The sequence below is a fragment of the Gallus gallus genome, chromosome 2, assembly GCF_016699485.2.
Source record: "Gallus gallus isolate bGalGal1 chromosome 2, bGalGal1.mat.broiler.GRCg7b, whole genome shotgun sequence".
In the NCBI taxonomy this organism is placed as follows: domain Eukaryota; kingdom Metazoa; phylum Chordata; class Aves; order Galliformes; family Phasianidae; genus Gallus; species Gallus gallus.
This window is the reverse complement of record NC_052533.1, coordinates 97,286,217-97,310,384: the sequence shown is the minus strand read 5'-3', so window position 1 is coordinate 97,310,384 and position 24,168 is coordinate 97,286,217. Positions and strand designations below refer to the sequence as shown.

Sequence of the window (24,168 nt, the reverse complement as noted above, 5' to 3'; positions counted from 1 at the left end):
ATGTCAGAAACATCTGCTAACAACATTCCAATCAGGTGCACATATAAATATCTCATTTCCTTCTTAGACATATAATTCCATTAATCATTTGAAAGCACAGACAGAATATTCTAAAAGTGCAAAGCAAGATGACTACAATATACACGTCCATGCATCTGTCTTACCTAAAATATGTTTGCACCTTTTACACAAGGTAAAGAGGGGATGTTATCCAGCCTTCTTAAGCATGAGAATTCTTTCCTTTACTGGGTCCACTTGCTTCTGGTAAAATGGGAAGGGACAGTTTTGACCTCTTATATCACTCATTCAAACAGAAATAGTTCATCTCACCCATAATTGAACTTTCTGATTTTCTTTAATCTTGCATCCTCCAACATCATTTGCAGACTTTCTTCTACATCATTTTTCTTCTCTATCATGTTTTCTACGTACTTTCCTTGAGTTTGTACTGAAAAGGGGTTTCTGATATATATATTTTTTTATGTATCCATCAACATTTATCCTTTCATCTAGTACTCACCATCAGCAGTAGCACACTGGAGTATCAAGGCTTCCTCCAGCACCACTGACCTGTTGCTATTCAGATCACCAAGTAGGAAAAAAAGGCTCTATCCTGGCATTATCAGGCACAAAAGCTAAGACGTCATGCCTGATGTCTGACATAGTCTTGCCGTGCCTTAAAGATTAGATGTTGTTTCTGAAGTACTCTGAATATTAAGAAATAGGGAGAATATTTCCTTAAATTATAGGCCAAAAGAGATATACGCTTATCCTGGAAAAAGTATTTGTTCTATAGGTGGACAATACATCTGACTTTTTGAGTATATAGTACAAGCAGCATGTAAGATAGCCAGACATGCGCCAATCTTTTTATATTGCTGCCAAAGCTTATTAGCCAAAGCTGTTCCAAAGGAGTTAATCTGTGAGAATTCAAATGCAACAGATAGTAGCTGAGAGTCAAGGAGCTAAAATCATCACATTGCTTCATCTTTTTTTTTTGCATTTGGAAAGGCTCTGCACAACTCCCAACTCATTACTTTGAAGGCACACTGACACATGTTTTGTTGGACAGCTGTAGTAGCACACCATATTTGATGTTGGCTTTATGACAGGGCTTTTCTCATAGTAGACTTCCAGACAAAATGTTAAGAGAACAGAGGTTGAGCTGCTGCAGCAAAACAGACACATAAGAGTATAAGAGTAAGCACTTAACTGCTGCTTCTTTCTTTTCATGTCTGTTTAAACCTAACTCTCCATGATCAACCCCAGTTATCCTTTAGCTAGTATTTCACTGAGCACTATTTTTTCTTTTTTAAACAGAATAGTTTCTTTAGAAGTTGAAGAGAATGGAGATAGCTGTTCACACATTAAGTGAAAATAGGAAGTCATTTGGGTGATCTTAATTCTTGCTGTGTAGGGCACTGGGACAATCCTAGTCTGAGTTTACTATGGAAGGATGCATACTCTGGCTGAATCCTGCCTACAGATGAACAACATGGGTGAAAGCCATTTCCTCTCATGTCCTGATTTCCACAGGGAAATCTTTGGACAAATGGCCCAAAGAAGAGCCACAGTGAACTCCAGCAGGTCCATAACTGACATTGGCATACCATGTCCCATGATATAAAATGGCAGGTCACACTTTTAGACACTGTGCTGTTTTACCTGACAATTCTCATTTTTGTGAAACATCACACCTAAACCGGGCAGTTCAATCTCATGCTCTGTCTGTAGCACTTCTTTTGTCCTGATGTATCTTCCAAGATGAACATAAATAATATACTTCAAAAAAATAGCAATGATTTCAAATAAACATTAAGTACCTCATCTCAAACAAACAACTTTCTGAAGTGTTAGAAGACAATTTGATAGAAATGGCATCGTCAACAAGGACAATAATCAGAAGAACAGTAACCACTATAATGCAAGTCTCTATTTCAGAGTGCTCCAGCTCTCAATAGAAATTCAGTTTAAAAGGGAAAATGGAAAAAACAAGCATCTCTAGAACCTTAAGAAGGAATCAAAAGCGGTGGTTGTAGTTACAAGACATACAGTTTGAGTCTTCTGGAAAAGAAATCAAGCTTTAAAGTAGGCCCTTTTTTTTTCTTTCTTTCTTTTTTTTTTTTTTTATTTCACACATACTCATTGCCAGGCAAATCCCCAGGCATTAAAGTTTGCTTTTCTCTCAGCACTCTTTATGTAGTCTTGATCCTTAAAAAATACTCTGTCTGCACCTCACCGAAAAACCCCACGATGATTGTGATAGTGAGCTGGCCAAGGTATTACATCAAATTAATCATTTTCAAACTAAACATGTAAATAAATAAATACTCTATAGGTTTTTGCAGTCTAAGATTTTAAAAGAAATCATCCTAAATTCAGAGAGGTTAAAAATAAATCAATGCAGGGAGACAACAAAAGGGAAAATTGTTCAACATGTAAATAACTACATGACTATGAACACAGAGGTTAAATTTAGGGTTTCCCTTCTCCCTGTGACTCAGTCAGGCTGTCACACATGGAGACTTTGTATTGCAGTGCACTTTCAAGAACACCCCAGGACGTACAACCACCTTGTAGCCTACTTTCTGTTTAAACCCACCTCCCGCAGTCAGCTTCTTATGCCACATATCTTCAATTTGATGTTATTTCATATACAAACAATCAGTTATAATGCACAGAAAGCAGTCTATGTCACTGCCCCAAAATATTTCCAATTTGCTGTGACAACCTACAAACAGAACTGGGGAAGGAAGCTGCTCAAAAAGAAGCACTGGTATACAGGGAAGAATATGTAATCAAATGGCAGTTTCCAAGTACATCTGTACAATCAGTATTCTTAAATTCATTTTATTTTAGAATGGGTTAGGAGGGGTCTGAGTTCATCTAGAGACAGAAGTTTCATACCGCTCTCAGCACATCAAACACAGGAATCAGCTGCACAACCACTGGGGCACCACACTGCTCGCTACTCCCATTTCCCTTCATCCTCTCCCCAAAAAATCCAGCTGAGCTCTGGCGAGTTTATGCTTTCCTCTTCAGAGTACAGACTGCAAGGTTTTCCTGTGACAGTTTCTCAGCTCCCTCATTTTCTACACATGGAAAGCAAAACTGCATGGAAAGACCTGAATGACAGACTTACTTCTTACTGAGAATATTGCTCCTGTGCTCATTTCATGGCATGTCCATGCTCATGATGTATAAAGAGAGTGTGTAGTAGTGGCATAACCAGCACCACGCAAGCAGACCTCTTACAAAAACAGGTACTTGCCAGAACATATGTGTACATGCTGTCAGTTCCTCTGTGACTCCACTTTGCATTCAGCCCATAAGTCAATGTACTACATTTATGTCATCGAGCATTTCCTTCACCAACATGCCAGAGAGGACTAGCCCCATCCTCAGTTTTGAAAGCAGACATCAGGTACTCAATAATGGTCATTGTGACTTCCATCTGTACAACACAACAGCACTGCTTAGGGAACTGATGGGTATGACCTGCTTTCAGTACTTATGAGCCCCACAGCTATTGAGCTGATGAGACTGTACCAAAAGAGCAGAACAGCAACAACTGAGGTACAGTGTAACTGGAGAAATGTGTTCCTAGTGAATTTAAATCATGATGTAGCTGCAGTCTTGCCTTATCCTGCCATGGGTGAACCAATCACACCTTTCTAACATATCTTTTCTTTGGAATTTCTGACACAAGATGTTGCTCTTGCTTTTGTTGTATATACCTCCCAGACACTAAATAAACAGCAAAGAGCAATGGTGCCAAGGATACAATGAATATTTTGAAATCAGGTTGGAGTCATCTGGGACTATATACAACTCCTTCAGGATCCGTCTTCCTCTTCTAATGAAGTGTGCACTGGTGACACAGTCCCCAACACAGGGTGGGAGTAACATGGGAACTATGTCATCGAATTGTGACCATAGACAAGTCAAAGAAATTCCAGACAGCTGGCCAAACTGTGCACTGGGCACTCATCCTAGAGTGCTGAATTCACTCATCAGAACCTATGGGTCACCCAGTGCAGGCCCTGTCCCACCCAGACAGGGGCAGGGCAGCCATGGGCATCAGATCAGCTCCCTGGGGACAGAGGTTGAGACAAGGGCAGGATATTTCTCTCCAACTTCCATGGGCCCAGCAGGTATACAGAATGCTATGGGTGTGCTTTTCTTTCACAGCTTCATGAGGAAGTGGTGGCTGCATCTGCTGAGTACCTGATTTTCATCCTCCACCTCATTTCAGGAGTTGTACTACAGGCTAGGCTGACCCTAGCCCTGTGGGGTAAACCCTTACGAGCAGGTGGAGCACACATTTGCTGGTTTACTTTAATCTAAACCAGTGTCTGTTCCAAGCACTCTGGGACTAGCTTGAAACATAAGCAAGGAAAATCAGGAATTTTTGCTTCAGGAAAACATCCCTGATGTGGACATAAGTACTAATAAGGATGCACTCAGTACACACGGCTGTTTTTATCATCGATTCCAATTTGTCTTGATTATTTCTAACCTTTGTGAACATCTTAATGAATGGCTTCAAGCCTTCCCATTGCCAGTGATGGTAGCACGTTGTGATTTACTATTGTTAAAAATCAGCATTATTGCCCCATCACAACATACAAAATGGAAATTTAAAAATAAAAAACTGTGCAAAAATATGGAATGAGCTACTTGTAGGAAATTCTTGAAAGGTACTGAAACCAAGGAGCTTTAAAAGCCAGCCTTTATGCAACTTGTACTGAAAGTTAAAACCTGGGACCAGTTAAATCTCTTCAGAATTCAGGCATGAAATGTCTAGTATCACAGCGCTTGCTTCATGCAAGTAATGACTGCTTGGAGAGACATTACAATAATTTTGTTTCCTGAAATTTTCCCCATTCCATTTTTAAAAACACGTTTTAAATAAGTAATACATTGTTTGTAGTTGTCTACCTTTGAAATTTAGAAACTGAAGCAAATAAAAGTTAAATGAATTGTTCAGAGTCCCATAGATGTCTGTGGCAGAATTTCATTTTCAGAGATGAATTATGCTGTGCACATTAATAACATAAATTGTAGTGGTCTGAGTTGCCATTTAGCTTTTGCTTTTATAAAAGCAGGAACTTTTCCTATGTGACTAGGGAGAACTGTATAAAAATATCTGTATTCTGGAGAAATGCTCAAAATAAATCACATTTCTGCTGAGTCTGTGATGGTTTTGTAAAGCTAAATCATGGGGGATGCCCCTGAGTAAGGGATCCCACTGACAACATTGCTAGCAGTATATATCCTGATAGGAAATCTTCAGGAAAAGACATTTCTTCATTGAATCACAGAATCGTTCAGGTTGGAAAAGACCTTAAAGATCATCGAGTCCAACCACAACCTAACCATAGTACCCTAACTCTAACAACTCTCCACTAAATCATGTCCCCGAGCACCACATCCAAACGATTTTTAAACACATCCAGGCATGGTGACTCAACCACCTCCCTGGGGAGCCTATTCCAGTGCTTAACAACCCTTCCTGTAAAGAAGTGTTTCCTGATATCCAACCTAAACTTACCCTGGCACAACTTGAGACCATTTCCCCTCGTCCTGTCACCTGTCACCAGTGAGAAGAGACCAGCCCCGCTCTCGCTGTAAGCACCTTTCAGGTATTGGAAGAGAGCAATAAGGTCTCCCCTCAGCCTCCTTTTCCCCAGACTAAACAGCCCCAGTTCCTTCAGTCGCTTCTTGTAGGACATACTCTCCAAGCCCTTTACAAGCCTTGTTGCCCTTCTTTGGACCTGCTCCAGCACCTCAATGTCCTTTCTGTACTGAGGTGCTCAAAACTGAACACAGTACTCAAGGTGACGCCTCACCAGGGCCGAGTACAGGGGCAGGATTAGTTCCCTAGTCATTAGCATTCTGAAAGAAAAAGATACGTAGGACAACTCTATGTGGAAGGAAAAACAAACCTAATATTGTTTTCAAGTAGATTTTAAAATATAAGATTACAGTATCCTACATAATTTAGTAATTATTTACTACAGTGTCTTACATTTTTTAAAATGTCAGAGTTCTATTATTTATACACGGATAAATTTTGTGCTTATCTAACAAGTAGTTGACCAAAATCTGGTGGATGAAAGATAAAAATCGTGAATAAGTATTTTTAGAAACTATGTGAAAGTTCATATACTTTGTTGATGCATTCCAAAGTACCTAAACATAAAGGTACTCCCATGTTCCACTCCTCTATCTTATATTCTCATCATGATTAATCACTGTGGAAGTCACAGTGAATAGCCCAGTGTAGTGCAGCACACTCTGAGCTTGGACTGATGAGGAAACTGCACTGAAAGACAGCAGCAGGAATAAAATACCTCCAGCTGCTACAGCAAGCCATGCCTCTGTGCATTACTCATTACACTATAGAATATAAATTACCTGGTTCCAGATGAAGAGAAAAGGGAGATGTGCTCCTACAAGAGATCAGGAAGAGACAAAGAGAGCCTGCCAACATACAGGTACACAAGTACAAGTGACTAAGTCATGAAAGATTCACTCACTTGCAATTTTTTTACTGCTTAAAATGAATTTGAAAAACCCATAGCAATGCCTTTGTCTGTGACTCTGAAGATGTTACTACTGCATCATCAGGCACCATGCAAAATCTTTTTGTCTAACAATTATTTAATGTTGACCTCAATTAATTCAAAGTGAATTAGAGATGAACACCACAGAGCTGATACATACTTAGAACAGCCACAAAACCACGATAGTTAGAAGAAAAAGGAAAATCAATTAGTGCTACAAACCCTCAAGACTTCAAGGCATCATCAGCTATTAGCTGATGAGCTTTGAAACAAACCTACTCTACAAGCAAGTAGTGCAGATATCTGCAGCCCTCCAGCCATTGGCAGCATCAGTGTATCAGACAGGATGAGCTGCTGTTTGGATCCAATGAGGCAATGCCCCTGTTACACCATTTCACTGAAGTCAAAGGAGTCAGAGACAACTTCTGGCTTTTTTGACATTTCACACATGCATCATTGGCAATACCAGGAACTTAAAGGAGGGCAGACAGAATATCCTTCATTCAGGAAACCCCCAAAACCTGCATAAATATTTTACATGCTCTTTTTTTTTTTTTTTTTTTTTTAATAAATAGAACAATGTCATCTAGCACAGAATTCTGCTACTTCTGGAGTAGCACTCAGCTAATCCAAATTAGTGCATGATTTCATGCAGGAAGTAAAAAAAATAAACATATCCTGTTAGAACTACAGGCAAATTTCAGGTAGGCAAAATCTAATTACTCAACATGGAATACAGCCAGTGACATCAAGTAATGCACTTATTCTTGTGAAATGTGCTGTAGGATTTTCTTTTAATAGTTAGACTTGCTCTGAGCCTTCATTTTTTATTTAATCTGAAAGATGGAGAATGTGCTCATTTGTGTAAAATCAGTTATAATGGATATAATGAAAATTTACACAAGTCTTGTATAACTGGATTTAACGGCTAGGATCTGAAGTTTGGGTTCGGACAGCAGTAGGCCACAAAGACACCTTTGTATAGAGTTGAAATTTTTTGGCAGAGACTGGAGACAAGTGGCAATAAAAATTTAAGTGTTGAGACTGTCTTTTAAAATACTTCACACACTTCATAAATAATAGTCTGTATTTTTAGAATATTAATAAAACTGTCCTGCTTCTGCCCCTCCAGTTTTAGTATCCACCATGTCCCTTTAAAGCTGTGACCCTGAAAAGGGGAAGAAGGCAGAAAGCAAAGCCAGTAACAGGACTCACATCTTGAAGAAACAAAACCAGAAAATGAGCACAATACCTCCCACACCAACAGTTCAAAGACTATCTGTCTAATTTCTAAGCAGGACTAATTTGTGTGTGTGTGTGAAACTAATGCCAACAAAATGACATAGGTAATTACATACGATTTCCGCATTGCACAAAGGTATAGGTGGCCCATTGAACCACGAGCCAAATTCAGTGAATTCTTTATGTGTGATGGCAAGCATTTGGCAGCTTAGCACTGTTGATCATTGCAATGGTTAACATCAGAGCTCTGTACCAAGAGTTGACATTACTAGCTTTTAATTCCTGCCTCATGCCTTTGGGGTAATTCTGCTGTGAAACAGCCAGCTTCATTAGTTTGCCACTCAAAGGCAGCAAAGAAAACTACAGTGTACACCTAGCAAGAGGAGAAAGACTGGAGCAGTAGGCATGGGTGCACCAACCACTTGTAGAAGAAGCACTCTGGCTTACTCATTAAGGTTCAATCAAAGCAGGAGCTAAGGAGATCCTCTGCAGAAATATTAATATCCCTCACCATAGCATCATTAAAAAACTGAGAAAAATGAATAGCAACAGCATTTTTTTCCAGTTCCTTGCATCTTTCCGATATGTGAAGAAGTGCAAAGTCATGCCCCAGGATAGTTCACATCACAACTACATCTAGCTTGCACCTCACCCCTCTTCATCTGTTCAGGTTCCAAAACAAACAAAATCCTCTTCCATTCGTTCACAAAAGAAAATTTCTTCATATCCATGCTATTTACTGAAGAGATTACCAGTAAGGTAATTCCTCATTATCTCTGTAAAACTAGGGGGGAGTGCTTCTAATACCTAGATGTGAGTGAAAAAAATTCTTGAGCTGTGGGTCTCAGCAACCCCAAAGGTTTTACTGTTGCAGAACCACCTACAGGCCCTGTGATATAATACATCAGAAGTTACTATTTTCTGTGCCAAATCTTGAGCTGACAGCATATGATGAGTTACTTGTTCTTCTGGTTCCCATTCTCAGCAGACAACACTGACCAGGCCCCAGTGGAAGGCAGAAATGTCCTCAGGGTACACAGCAGGCAACCTAATTTGACAGGAAGCTGACATGGGTCTTAAGTCCCACAGAGTTACAAGGTAGAGGATGAGGTCAAGAATACCATATTTTCTGTGGTGAGTGTTGCCATGTCCTGCAGCAGAGGTGCAGGGGAGCACCTGGGCCTACTCAACTGGTGCTTCACCTCCCCCAAAGCTCCAGTAACTGTAGTCAGCTCCCTCTGACTCAAACTGAGTGTACACAGCTTAACATGAGTCACTAACAGGCATTTTAGAAATTCAGCTCTGTCATCTTGGAACTGAGAAGAACCCATATGTTGAAAGACCCAAATCTTCTTCTGAGTGGGATCAGGTGTTTTTTTGTTTTGTTTTTTTTTTAAAGCAGATTCAGTAAATACAAAGCTATGTGATATAACTGTATTATTATACAGTTATTATTATACAATTAGCCTATCTCAGCAAAACAAACCAGTCCATTGATACAATATTATGAAACCAGATACTCAGGCAAGTGTCAAAAAACTGTTTTTTGAAAGGGAGGAATTCAGCACATAGGTATTTCAAGCCATGCATCAACAGAGCGAGTATCCTCCCACTGAAACAATTCAACTCATACGTACATTGCCATGATTTAAATTCAGTTAGTAAAAATGAATTACTTTTTTAATAAACAAAAGTAATACTTTGGAGCACATATTGCTGGGATAAGGGGCATAGTTAAGGTAATACCACCAGGGAGCTTTAGCCAAAGCCAGAAAGCACAAATTTGGAGCAGGCCCCTACCTATGCTCGGACCTGCTCAGAAGCAGAGTATTTTTATTCAGGTCTCTGTGGAAATTGTTCCTGTAAGCACAAAATCTGCTCTTTGACTAGCTCCTAGCACTTCAAAGCCTGGGTTCGTGCCACAGGACAAAATAGCTATTGAGTGAGACAGGGAGCAAAAGCTTTCTGAAGCGATGTTGCCAACATGATTCAAAACAACTATGAAGGGACCATCTATAAAGCCTGGAGGTTAGTACAAACTCTCTTCATGTTGGTTGTTTTTTTTTTGTTTGTTTGTTTTTTTGCCTTTCTCCTGAAGCTACCAAAAAAACATCAATTAATGCTTTAGAGCTGTTGCCATACCCAACTGGCATGAAAGCCTCAATTCACCTCCTGAAGAGTAGTGATCTTTTCACTTTGCTTATTGCAACTGTAAACACCATATGATCTATGAATTCTTCATATTTGTCTTCAACATTAATTGCTCTAGCAGAAAAATGACTGTGCTTCACAATCAGTGAGTGGCTAGACAGTAGAGAAAATATTTTTAGAGTGAATAAATTATATACAGGACAGGGGTATGTGTAAGTTTATTTCAAGTGATTGAGCAATTAGCTGTTGTCTGAATTCCCGAAAGCTAGAAGCTGCCATCAACAGCAGAGGCTTTTTTCTTCAAAATAAACAGGTATGTGTACAGGAGATTTTCTCTAGTGCCTTAGCATCTACATTCAGAGCACTGACAAAGCAGCTGATAAATGAAACAAAAAATACACTTTAGCCAAAGTTAGGCTGTATTAGTTTTCAGGTGTCATTTAAACAAATTAGATAACAAAAGAAAAACAGTGGAGATAGGAGGAAAACCAACCAGGCATGTACTTATATTTAAAGACTTGCTAGGAAGACCATAACTACATCTTGAATGCATGACAGAAAAAGGAGAAAAAGCTGATTTTATCAGTCAAACTAAATCTGTTTCTTTTTCTGAAAGTCATAGACGTATCAAATCTTTTGTATTTCATGTTTAGCTACAGAATTTAAAACTACTGTAAAAATGTATTTTAAAAAACATTTTGCCTGACCTGAAAACAGGCATTTCAATCACATGCTATGAAATGTGGAATTTTGTCCACATTCTGTCCATGCCTTTTGTTAGCCATTTATCTTTTGTGGTTGGCAACTTTCAGCATTAAGTATGTGTAAATTATTACTTTTGCTAGAAATATTATCAACACATTGCAGTCATCTAAAAAGTAAGAATAGATACGGAAATAGGAATATTAATCAATCGGTACTCCCACAGTGTTTGAATGTATGAAGTATTCAGTTTGACAGAAAAAATCCAAAGTATTCCAGACAACACTTATGAATCCAACCACTATAGTTTTCAAGTTCAAGAAGTTTTGACTGAGTCATTAGTCTTCGTAGTTGTTATGCTCTGTCATTCTGGAAGTTTCTTATATTATTCAAAGACCAAGTTGACAAAATATAAAAAATTCTTATAAAAGAGTATCTATATAAAAGGTTTGGAATCTCTAGATATTGTCTTTTATAATCAAAGAAAGCATTTCTGTTTTGTTGTCTAGAATAAAATTGTTATAATTTCTTAGAGTTTTGGAGTGCCAGAGCACTATGAGGAATTATAAAGCACATAAATTTGGAAAAAAAAAAAAAACCTCATATATTGTAGTTCATTTAAAGTCATGTGGTCATGCTGTGTTTGGTATTATTCCTGTTGTCTCTTCCCAAAAGATTGCCACTGTCTTAATATAATGTGCTTTTGGAATTTCTATCTCAAAGTCACCAGGAACTAAGCTGGGCTGGTGCTTCTTCTTCCCTTTTAAAATTAAAAAGAAAAAGAAAAAAAAAAACCCTCGAAGTAGTATATCATCTGCTAAAATTCCTAGCTTACAAAACTGATAAACACAGTCAGCAAATGGCAACTGACCCTTCAATAACAACAATAACAAATGCTGATTTTATAGAATAAGAATCAAATCATCAAAACACTTGAATTCTGTTTTCCTTTACTAGAGAGTATGACAAGGCTATGGGAAAAACAATACCTTTGTGAACTCACTGGATTGTTGCAAAAGCTTTTTCAAGCAATAAAATGGATCTTTGGCCAGCTGACCAGAATAAATAACACTATGGTTAAAATGTGAAAATTGTACAGATGCCAAAGTGGTGGTAAATGGAAGCTTCACTTAGCTACACATAGATCATATTGTAGTAGACAAAGGAAATAAAGCTGATTGTATGCATTTGTATCTGGTAGTGATAGCTTTATAATTCAATATGTGCAACCACCAAAGAGAGACAAAAGCATGCCAGACTTAGTAATAAGTATGGAAGTTATCACCAAAGAAATGGTGTAGATAGCAATAATATCAATCTAACTAGCTTATCAGATCAAGGTAAAAAATAAAGTCTCTTAGGAAAAGAGACAGCTATTGAGGTCTGTAAAGACAAGCTTTTGAGAATTTCAGAGCATTAAATGTTCTTGGCCTCTTCTTGAAATGGAAACTTGCCTGGTAATCAATGGACTAGAAATCAGAAGATCTGAACACTCTTCTCAGCTTAATCAAAAGAATATGAGTATGTCATATGAACATCAGACTCCTACTTTGTCTCTAATGTGGAAAAATTAGTTCCAGTCCCACTGAAACAGGACTGAGTGTAGAGCATAAAGAGGCAGAGGAGGAAAAGAGGGGGAAAAAAAGATTGATGCATGGTTGCACAAGAGGAAGATCTGAAGCTGTAAAAAGTTCTGAACACTACTGCTGTAATTATCAGAGCAGAACATTGCCAAAACTTGATACTCCTCTTACAAGGTATGGAAACCAAAACTCTGGTCTAACACTGGCCATAATTAAAGGAATTCTGCATAAAATCCATTCCTACACATGCCCTGCGTCCCAGTCAATTCTCGGTGAGCGGGCCACACGCAGTCAAACCTTGTGAGAAGCGTAATTCAAATTTTATAATACACTCTCCCACTTTTTTTCTTTTTTTTTTTTTTTTCTGTTTCTGTGTCCAGAATAAGTCTTCTTGAAAGGGAGACCTGAAAGGAGACTACAAGCCAAGACTATTTCTGCACTTATTTTATAAATAATATAAAATTATTTATATGCCAGAATTGGAGGTTCATCCAAACTGATGTAAAAAGCCTCTGTGTTAGCTACTCTAAAATAGAGTCTAAAACCAAGACGTGTGTCTTACATGCTCTTTTATAATGGCCACCAAATCCACAGGAACAGAAGGGAAGGTGAAGTATCATAACTCGCTTCCTGAGAGAATGAACCAGGGAACCATGAAAAGCATGTATAATAAACATATATTTTGGATCAAAACTAATCCCTTTCAAAGAACATATAAACATACTTATTTACAACTATTATTTAAATAGGGAGATCCACACTATTTGTGGAGAACACAAGATGAATAGGTGTTGTGAAGTTTCAGACTATTAAACACAGGTGTTTTGTATATTACCATATAAATGTTTTAGAACAATTAACTGGTGATCTCCTATTGAGATTATGTAGGAGAATATTCTTCTATTAGGATATTCTCCTATTGAGAATATGTATTCTTAACCATGACACAAAGTCTTGTTATAGTAAAAAAACATTTAAGATACAGAGTTCTTGCTGTTTAATTGAAACAAAAAGAGAGCCCTGAAAATCACAAACAAGAGGAGAAGAATGAATAGGGGGTAAATATTTTGTGTAAGACAAGAACGAAGGAACACTCAGTGAAACCACTGGGTGCCAGATTTTAAGCAAACGGAAGGAAGTACTTCTTAATATGATGTATAATTACGCTGTGGAATTCATTGCCACAGAACACTGTAGATGCCAAAACTATAAATATATGGCAGATAGGTCCATCAGGGGCTATTAACACACCAGATGCAACCTCCAGTTCAGGAAGTCCCAAAACTTCTGAAAGCCAGAAACTGGGAGGGTATACCAGGGGAAGGGTCATTTTATTGTTGCTCTGCTTCTCATAATATTTCCTTAAACATCCATCTAGTGGCCCTTGTCAGAAGCAGGACACTGGACTACAAAAGCTGTGAGACAGCTTACATATGGGCATGCTTCATATATGCCTGATGTAGAAACCCTTATCAGAAGGCAGCATGGCTGGTCTCAACAAAAATATTAATAAGGAATTTGACTCAGTGTGGCTTGGACTGCATTATTTTGAAAAAGAAAATGGTGTAATGAAAGGTCCATAAATTCAAGTATATAAAAAGTCTACTCAGTTCTTTAAAGTCACGGCAGGTTTAACTGAAGGATCATATCAGTGACTCAAAGAAATTCATTAAAGTTAATGGAATAAGCTAGCAGTGGAAAACCTACTATCCAGTTGAAGTCCATTTAGGTGGAAAAAGGAAAGCTCTTGGGGAAATAGTTTATCATATCAAACAATGTGCTGGATAGTTGCACAGTTTTTAATTTGACTACTTCAATGATAACCAAAAGTTAAGGAGTACTGATGAGGGCATTATCCAAATGCCTCTTGAACACTGGCAAGCATGGGGCACTCAAAAAGAATGGTCTCACAAAAACTTATTTGATCTTCACTCTGATCTAGATTTTTTCACAATTGTTCTTCTGTCACATAGTTGCCTCTTTTTTATTCTTTTGACCAGCTTCTAATACTTATGCTTCCTATGTCGTCCTTTCTTGTCCACACTTTCTCAAGTAGTATTCATCAACCATTCATCAACCCAGCACACACATTCTTCTTATTTCCACATTATCACAATCTCTTTCCTGCATTCATCCTCCAAGAAGATCCTCTCTTTTGTAAGGACAGCCCTACTTAAAGCAGTGGAGCATGTCAGAGAAGATCTGGTTTTCCTCTGTTTATGTCTTCTTATCTGCTTTCTAAATAAGCAGTCAAATATATACAAAGAGAAAATACAGGAAAAAAAAAAAAAAGCAACCAAGTTCTGTAAATTTACAAAGAATCAAATTCCTGATTTACAACTCCTTTATACTGGGGTCTGCAGCTATGAATGACTTCGTGAAAGCTAACTGCCTGCAACTAACAATTCGTACATTTAGTACAGGTACAGCAGCAGAGTGGTTTGCATTTACAAGTAATTAAATTTTCTTAGATTCAAGTAGGCAAGGTTAATGATGCGTGAGTTCACTATGATGTGAACCATGCTGTATGATTAAGAGACAAGAGTAATGATACATTGAATTAATACTGTAAAGTCCATTACTGGTGACCAAATATGTTTTTTCCCATTTATCCTCTATTTAAATAATGTAAAGAATTGTTTTTAAAAACAGTGACTGTAAACAGGCTGGTGTGCCATACTAAATTACCCTTCCTGTTCAGTTGGTATGATTACATTTTCTAAGCTGATCACTTTTTAATATATCTTCCTTTGTATGGGGTTCAAGAAGCAAGATTCTTACAAACCTGCTTTGACTCAAGCTACAAATGTGCAACAAAATACAAAGCAAAAGAAAAAAAATATAAACACAACTTTCTTTGCGATTCTATTTTCTTTGCACTGATTTTTTTTCTTGGAAAGAATCAAAGGGTTATTTGTCAGTTTGTTAGCAGACCTAGCTCCCAACTTCCTAGAACTCCTGCAGAAACCAAATTATCTGCCAGGACCAGAGTTAGTTCAAGCAACTCATCCTTTAATTCTAGTGAAATTTTAGTCTCAAATGCTGCACTGCTTGTGAGGCTTTGCTTGTGGTGTGGAGAGGTGCTGGACAGCTGCCAGCCAAGTCACTGCTGATTTGTAGTGCCAGTTGTCATATCCAGTACTCCTACAACTTGCTTTCTCTGCTCAATATGAATCTTATCTCACTGGACACTGATGAGTGGACTGAAATGTTAGAAATTTGGATCTGTTCATCCTACAGATCTTCCATTCTGCCTTTTGGATTCATTGCCAATAATGGATTCCTAAGCTTCATAGAAATAAGCATTTCAGGGTTTTGATTTTCCAGGCATTTCTCAACGAGTCTTTAGGAACTGTACAACAAGGGTTGCCTGAGAATCTTTTTTCTTTTATTTTTATAAAATGAGAAAAGAGTTAGCAGAGTTGGATCCATTCCAGTTACGCTTCTCCTGAAATGGTTTCACAGGCACAGGAAATCCTTCCCCAGCAGCAGTTCCAGCCCCACAACAGCAGCTGACAACACACGTGCTCAAATGCTGAGTGCTGACACGCAAACCTGCTCTGCCTCAGTCTGAGTGTGGGTATCACCAGTGGTCTCCCACCTCCCTGACAAATACTGCAGCCAGAATTAAGCATTTTCCCTTTAGGTGTTGGATCTCTTCTGTTTTTAAAATATATTTAGGTATTAATTCAGAGAGGATAGAGCCAGCAAGGAAGAGTAACTGAATTTTATGGCCCACAGTCAGAGTGCTCAACTGGGATGTGGGAGATTAGTGTTCAAGCTGCATGGATTAAAGTAGGTTTTCCCACACTGCGGATGGAAGCGCTCAGTGACTGTGCCAATAACTATAACATACTTTCTAATTTATTTTGTAATGTCAAGAGTATATGATGCATGCTATTTTTTCTTTTGCCAGTTTGGCTGGTCATTTCTTTTAATTTATGGGTTTCAAAGACAATTTTCTGCTGTTCATTTTAAAGTGTTGTCCATGTCTGAGTTGACATCAGACAATTTTGGACAGGCTACACATGTTTAGAGATGCCAACTAGTTCACCTACCAAGCAGTGTCTGAGCACTGCCAGGCCTTCTGCCAGGCCTTGTTGTTACACCACTGTGACTGCTGCTCACTCTACTTGAGACAGACAGGGGGAGTTGCATTTGCATGTTCTACATGTTAAGCTAAGTGAGTAATATCAGGATTAGCCATAAACTGAGAGCACTGTGAAGAGTGGGTAAGCTGAGAAATTCAGCAACATTAAATGTCATGGAATTCCTGACCATTTATTATTACTTTTTTAATCCTACCACTTTGCAATGTTTACTCACAAGAAACTATTTCTTTTGGTAGCTTCAGTGTCATCTATTGAAAATTCAGTGTTATCTAATGAAAAACGGCCTTGTATTGCTGCCAGCCCTTCATTTCATTACTTCTCCAGACATTTTCTTTCTTCTCCACGAGTTACAAATAATCTTCACTTTTAACTGCCCTTGCCTCTTTGCCTAGAAAAAGGTCTTCATGTTCCTGGTCAGAGGGCCTTCATACAGCAGTCAGAGCTCACGGGAAAAAGATTCACAGAAGACTTATTTCCCAGCATGATTCTTGTATAAAGCAGCTCAGCAGATGCTGCTCTCGTTTAGCACTTTTCACACAGTGTGCTCTGAGCTACTTTTTAAGAAGTGCCATATTGTATGAACTTGCTGCATTTTTACACCAGAAGTCCCAGCAGAGTGGGCTGTGACTAGGATTTAGTGCAGGATGATCACCAGTCACGGGTTAAATTTTAGTCAAACAGCCCTAGGCAGTTCTAGATGTTGAGTTCTCTCTTTCCTACAGGAAGGAAGGGCAAATCCTCAGTTCTCTTTAAAAAAGATGGAAATCACCTACCTATAGCCACTGAAGTCCAAAGAGAAGCTTATCTGTACCTACCATCAAATTTAGATGAATTTACTTTTTACCTACACTGTATAGATTCATAAGGAATTTAGGAGCACAATCTTGAATTAACAGAATGGAGCACATGAATACTTCTCACCTCACATCAGGCTGTGCTCTGAGAAACATAGGAACTGCCATACTGAATTAGTCTAATGGTTCATGGAGTACACCATCTTCTTTACTAGGACGGGTTTCTGCATTAAGAACTTCAGAGAACAGCGCAAGAGTAAATAACTGTGGAATAACGTTATCAGGAAGATTTCTCCTACTAAGAATATTTGTTTTAAGTTCCTAACTTGGGCAAGAAATTCTTAGAGTCTGCAGATACACTACCCAAATCCATCCTAGCCTTTGAAGGCTTTGCTCTCCAAAGCATTTAATCGATCATTTTATGGACCACAGCTTGCACACCTCCGCTACAAACCCAGCTCTATTTCTCTATTGACAAGTAATGGCACAAAACTCAAGCAAAGTAACCAAGATTAGAAGCACCTGAACTGAAATGATTTATTGTTAGCTATGTATGACTCATGTAACAAGTCTTCAGAGGATATAAGGCAACACCAGTTTGTCTTTCTGGAGAACATCAAAGAAAATTGCTATCATGCAGATTATTTTATTATAATTCACACAGTATTCTTTAGTTTTTTTGTTTTTGTTTTTGTTTTTTAATCCTAGCTCTTACAATAGAGTAATGTGAGACTTCAGTCTTCATCTCGATTTTGATACGAAGACATGCACAACTACAGGGATAGGTTTATAGGCATCAACCATAATATGGCTCAATCTGTAAGATTTTTTAAAAGAAATAATAAGAATTATCTCTTAAAATCTCATTACTTTACACTGCCTTCAGCATTGTTCCACATAATAGATGAGTTGAGGTTAAAACTGTGAATTGACTTCACTGCATCAATTACCTTCTTGGCCTGTCTAAATGTATGAGGATACAAAAAGATGTTTTATCCTTCAGCTTCTAGAAACATACAAACAGCAAGACAGTTACATCTATTCTCATTTCTGACTCAAGAGAACCTCGTGCTCTTTTACAACAAAAAGAAAATAAGTTACTGCTTTAATGTAGCGCTCATTGTTTTGTGGGTTTTTTTCTCATGTCTGTCTTTGTCACATCATATTGCTCACTTTCCTTTTCAGTTACACAGTTCTAATCTCCTCTCATATTTAAATAAGGATCATCTTCCACCTTTCTAATCTCTAAATATATGCTACTACAAGAAATTTCACTTTTCCCTGTTGCAGAAAGGAAACATACTGTACCAATTAAAGAGCTTTCTATGAAGAAATCTAATTATAAAAACACAAGGCCTGATTCAAAGCCTATTTTAGTCCATGGAAAGACTTCTGTTGACTTCTTTGGGCTCAAGTCCATATTCAGCAATGGTTAAATTGAATAAGAATAGACCTTATTTCCAGTTAACAAACAATTCATGGGCATGTTGAATGCAATAATATGTTTACATTACCTCTACATCTTCCATTAAAGAATACAAATTTTGAAAACATGCTATTCTATTAGTTCATACGAGAACTCATATGTTCCTTAAATGTGGGTCTGTTTTAATACATCCATCCAATACATCTCTACAGCAGAATGGATTTTTACAGGAAACATATGGGATCAGGAAAGTATTTTCTACTGTGAACATCACATGATGGAGACGCACAGTCTGTTTTCTGAAACAAGAGCATTCTTAAAGTACTTTAAAATTCCTCATCCAGTAACTTTTTATGTCCAGACATCTAGAGTAGTTCCTAATCAAAAAGTCTTAGCCTACTCTTTGTTATTAGTGGGCATTTCTACAGCCTTGAAAACCTACCTCCATAAAGAGGCCTAAACACAGAAATTACAGAGAACACTTTCTACCTCTCTGCCCTGACAGAAGGACAGTGGAAGGAATGGGATTTGCTCCTTTCTTGCATTACTTATTTTTCTGAAAGATGCATCAAGGAAGCTATTAGTATGTGGAGCTGGCAGAGGAAGGACTTTCTCTGGTCAGTAACACAGACTACACCTAGATCCAGCCTCTGTGCTTTAGGCAGCTTGCTGGGCAGAAGAAAAGTCTCTGTTTGGAAATCACCTCTCCACACACGTTCTTTCTCCCATGTGTGAATTCAACCTGTCTGGGAAACTGCCAAAGCTACCAGCTGAGTAACTCAACAGAAGACAGTTAGGTTTGAGGTAAGGAACAGGATCTGTAATCCAGTCCATCTTAGCTGTAGGAGCTGGAAATAAACCACAAATACTTCTGAGCTTATGCTGTTGTTTCCCTCAGTAGAAAGAATTATATTTGCTCAATTTTGGCCATTGATACAAATGGAATGAAAACCCCATTTCCAGCTTTTCTATTTTTTTAAGATAAGTAGTTGAGTAGTAGCAATTACATTGTTGAAGTGAAGTCTGCTAGGAAATGTGCATGTATATGCTGAATGTCAGCCAGCACAATCTTTAAGGAAAGGTGTGAATTTTTTTAATCCAGAGAGCCTATAAATAAAGCAGTAACTTTGGGAATGTTTTCTCAGAGCAAGCACAGTATGTGCTGTTTCAAAGTGGAGGTGAGCCTGAAAGAGACAATTGGTCTTATGTTCCTGCTGAATTCAATGTAATTTCAGAGAACTTAGCATCATGGATTCCTTCTTTTTTAACATATGTATCAGCATTTATTTACCAATATACACACTGAACATAGCTGGCTAAAACAGTCTTTCTACTATTTCTGTTAAGAAATACCCTTTCTCCAATGCATTTGCATCAAAGTTAGATCTGCAGAAAGAAAGATCCTTTCTCAAAGGCAGTTTGCACCATGGCACCTTTACAGCAGCAAAGTATTATTAAGCTGAATAGCTTATACTGTTACTGTACATCCACAATCCTTTAGGAAGTAAATAAGAAGAATAAACATAAAATTTGCAGCGCAAACATTCCAGCCTAATGAGGATAGGCACTGGCATAACAGGTCTTGATTGATGTTTCTGGAAATTACACTATAAATATCTTAAACCCTGATTATTTGTGTGCATGATATTCACTATGACTGACTAGACTATTCATCAAGAAAAGGAAAGACAGCAAAGTCAAAGCATAATAGAAATAATCACTAAATACATAATATCTGGATATGTTTTAGAGTAATCAATCAACTCAGAATGTTTCTCTTGAATGATTTCACAGAATTTATTAAAACATGAAAAATTAGTTGCTTTATCACCCAGCTTCCCTGTTACCTTTCATTTGCCAGGACTCTTCCTGACAAGTTTAACTTTCTTCATTAAGAATAACTATGGTAAAGCAGAAAAAACATTCTAGATTTACTAACTCCCCTTAAGGACCAAACACTGTTCCAACACTTCTCTGCTCTTTCAGAGTTGTCTGTTTTATCAGAGGCTAATCACCTTGACCTAATAATCCACAATCACATCACACAGTTAACTTGATGAAAGTAACAGAAACCATTAAAAATATGTAGGAAAAGAGGAAAGGACGGAAGCAAAGATGCGCTCGGGAAGGAATGCAAAAAACTTTGCGTAAACAAAAGGCTGGAGATAACACTGCTCTGATACAACAAGTTCCACAAATAAATATGCTGGGAATCAAAAAATGAAAACAGAATTTTAACTTACATAATCACAGAACCATAGTATATGCTGAGTTGTAAGGGACCCACAAGGATCAAGGAGTCCAACTCTTGGTCCTAAACAGAACTACCCAAGATACAAACCACATTTCTGAGAGCTCTTCCAAACACTCCTTGAACACTTGGGGCCATGCCCACCACCCTCTGGTGCAGCACCTGTCCCCAACCCCCAGCTGCCCCTCCCTTGACACAGCTCCATGCCGTTCCCTCGGGCCCTGTCGCTGTCACACAGAGCAGAGCTCAGCGCTGCCCCTCCGCTCCCTGTGAGGAGCTGCAGCCGCCATCAGGCCTCCCCTCAGCTCCTCTGCTCTGCACTGTGCAGACACAGGGACCTCAGCTGCTCCTCGTACATCTTGCCATCAAGCCCCTTCCCATCCCTATAGCCCTCCTTTGGGCTAATGGTTTTATGTCCTTATATTGCAGTACCCAAAGCGCATGCAGTACTGGAGGTGAGGCCACACAGTGTAGAGCAGAGATGGACAACTCCTTCCCTTGCCTGGTGGCAGTGCTGGGCCCAGTAAACCCCAGGGTACTGTTACTCCTTCTGACTGCTTGGGTATGCTGCTAACTCATATTCAACTTGCATTTATCAGAAATTCCAGGTCTTTTTCCATGGGGCTACTGAAGAGTTTGTCCAGAAGGATACTGTAAAAGACATCATCAAAAGTTTTGCTAAGGTCCCCAGAAAAAAAGTCATTCCTACCGGCTTCTGTTGGTCAACTAGATGGGTAAAGTTGTTGTAAAAGACTAAACCTTTGTCCTTCAATTTGAAATACTCTGGAGATATCAAGTCCTGTAATCTCGTCATCTGTGGAGATGACATTCCCTGCTTGCAAAAGGCAAATGAAAACAACATGAAAAAAAGTACGCACACAAGGAAGAGCACTCTGAATAACATTATCTGGTACCACAGAAATTCATAAAGGTTTTGTTTTCTCCTTTAACCCAGGATTCAGTTATAGCACATTCCCAACTTCAGTGTTCTTTTCAAGCCTTCAAACACAAAAATGTTTTTTCTGTTTCTTAAACAGAAGACAGCATTTCAGTGCTCATTTTTTATGTGGCTTGCTTTCTATGAGCTTAACATTTCAGTCCTCATCATTGTTGCAGCATAAATATTCTATTATACTGTAAAACAATGGACAGTTGTAATTCATGCACAGCTGTGTTATTAAGCAAACATGATTTCTACATGCTACAGACCACTCAAAGAGAATCCAAACTTCTAAATTACAGATATCCACAGTATATAAACAACTTAAGAAATGACTGTTTGGATTATCTTTTAAAGACAAATCAAAGCATATTAATGTGATCAAAAAGTCTGTCTGCTAGGAAAGACCTGTATACGGTAACGCAGATAAAGAGGTGAATTGGCTACAGTGGTTACTAAAAGCCAGTCAGAAGGAGATCAGATGTCTTAAAAAAGGAAGGAGCAAAATGGATTGTGAGCAGACTGTATTAAATTAATCAGATAGGCTGGAATAACTATCATTCCCATTCATTTTGTCTAGACTAGTCAGACGAAATCTGTTCATTCTTTTCCTTTCTATTGCTATCCTTTAATTGGTTACTGAATCAAAGGCCCGATGAACACTTTAAAAATGTCAAGTGGCATATTTCTACTAATTTCTGTGGACTTCATATCAGAACTTCAAAAGGCAGAGAGATTGAACTCTTCTATCACCTCCGTCATCCCCTCAAGAATATCAAGAATATTTGTTGGAAAACCAATTTACCCCTATAGCATTCAACTAAAATGACATTGAAGTGTACTATGTTTATTCGTCGCTGACATTATTTTAAAGAAGTTGAAGAACAAATCAAATGTTTGCGTTTCATCAGAGCACAGCAAGCAAAAAATTAAACTGACAATATAGAACTACAAGCTGTGATGCCAGAATGAAACTGGGCTATGTTATACACCAACTAGTTTAGTATTAGAACAGAGGCAGATAGAGTACAGTAGGAAAGTAATGCCTTCAAATATTAACAAACACCTACTTTGTAGAACAAATAGATAATCTGATTCAAACACATTTTCACAAGACACTAATTTAACTCTAAAACCTGTACGATTCATTTCTTCTCTCTTAAAAGTGTTTTTAATGCCTATTTTCTTTATGACATTGCATACATTTTCATCCAATGACTCTGGCTGCTTCTCCATTGCATAGTTGAATTAAGACAAGGACCTGAGCTTAAGGTGTTCCAGACCAACTTCCAGGAAGGCCACTTACTAGGAAAATGAGAATCCTTGTGGATGCCTGACAAGCATAAGTGCCATTGCTTTCAAAAAGTATAGGAAGCCAGTAACAAAGAGAAAGTTAGAAAAATAAACCCATCTGTTATGTCCAGGCATGAATACTGCATTATGCATGTGCCTCTCATTTTACATAGATAAAACATTATTCTTGACCTTGACTCCACTTAGTGCACTGGAGGTTGAGCCAGTCTTGTGTGTTCAGAGAACTGACCCACTATTGTATTGTGGAAACAGAGTGGGAGGGGAATAAGCTAATCCAAGTATCCCCTCTGGTTTTGCTTCGCCCTGTCTCTGAGGAGTTGCTGTCTGAATTCTTTGGTCCTGGAAATGTTCCAGAGCAATCAGACAGTGCATCTTCTGAGACATGACTGTAAATTTTGCTGAGTTTGTTAGCTCTTTTTATTCCTTTCTGCTCATTAAATGGCAAACAAAGCTCAGTGCTGTATCACATGCTCATATCATTTTTAAGCAGAGAAAAAAACACACGGATCACTGTTGGTGCTCAACTGCCAATGTAGCTAACCCTTTCTCTTCTTCAGTTCATCTCAGATTTTTAGGATGCCCTGAAATTCTGTAGGAAAATAATCTATTGGTCAATTTCAGCACTATTGAACAACGGAAAGCTCATTTTTATCTGAATTTCTTTTTACTGATCTTCATATTTGACTCAAACGTTATAGGATCAACAAAACAGAGACCAGAATCTAGATACCAAATGTATTCAAGAGTCACGTGCTAGCTGACAAGTACATTCAAACAGCAGTTCATTCAAATTATTGTCTATTTGAAAATTTTTGTATAAGGCCTCTCATATAGAATCAAAAACAGGTAATGCCAAATCTAGAAACCTTTATTCTGAAGATACTTAAAAACAGGAGTGCTTGCAGAAGAAAGGAGAAATGTTGACATCCACATTCCTGTGATGCTGGCAGTGCTGCCAGCAAGTGGACAGAGCTGACTGTTCCTCTGCAGAAGAAAGGTGAAATGTTAGCAGTTACAGCCTACAAAAGTCACTACCTTTCCTTATGTTTTAAAAAAAGGCATCTCTTTAAACTCTGACAAAACG

At 38.2% G+C, this 24,168-nt stretch overlaps 1 protein-coding gene across 1 annotated transcript in view; it reads right to left on the bottom strand.

Annotated features, from left to right (window-relative positions):
* Positions 1–24,168, bottom strand: part of PIEZO2 (piezo type mechanosensitive ion channel component 2) — a 395,935-nt gene that overhangs the window by 334,602 nt on the left and 37,165 nt on the right. The gene's annotated exons all lie outside the window — the stretch shown is intronic.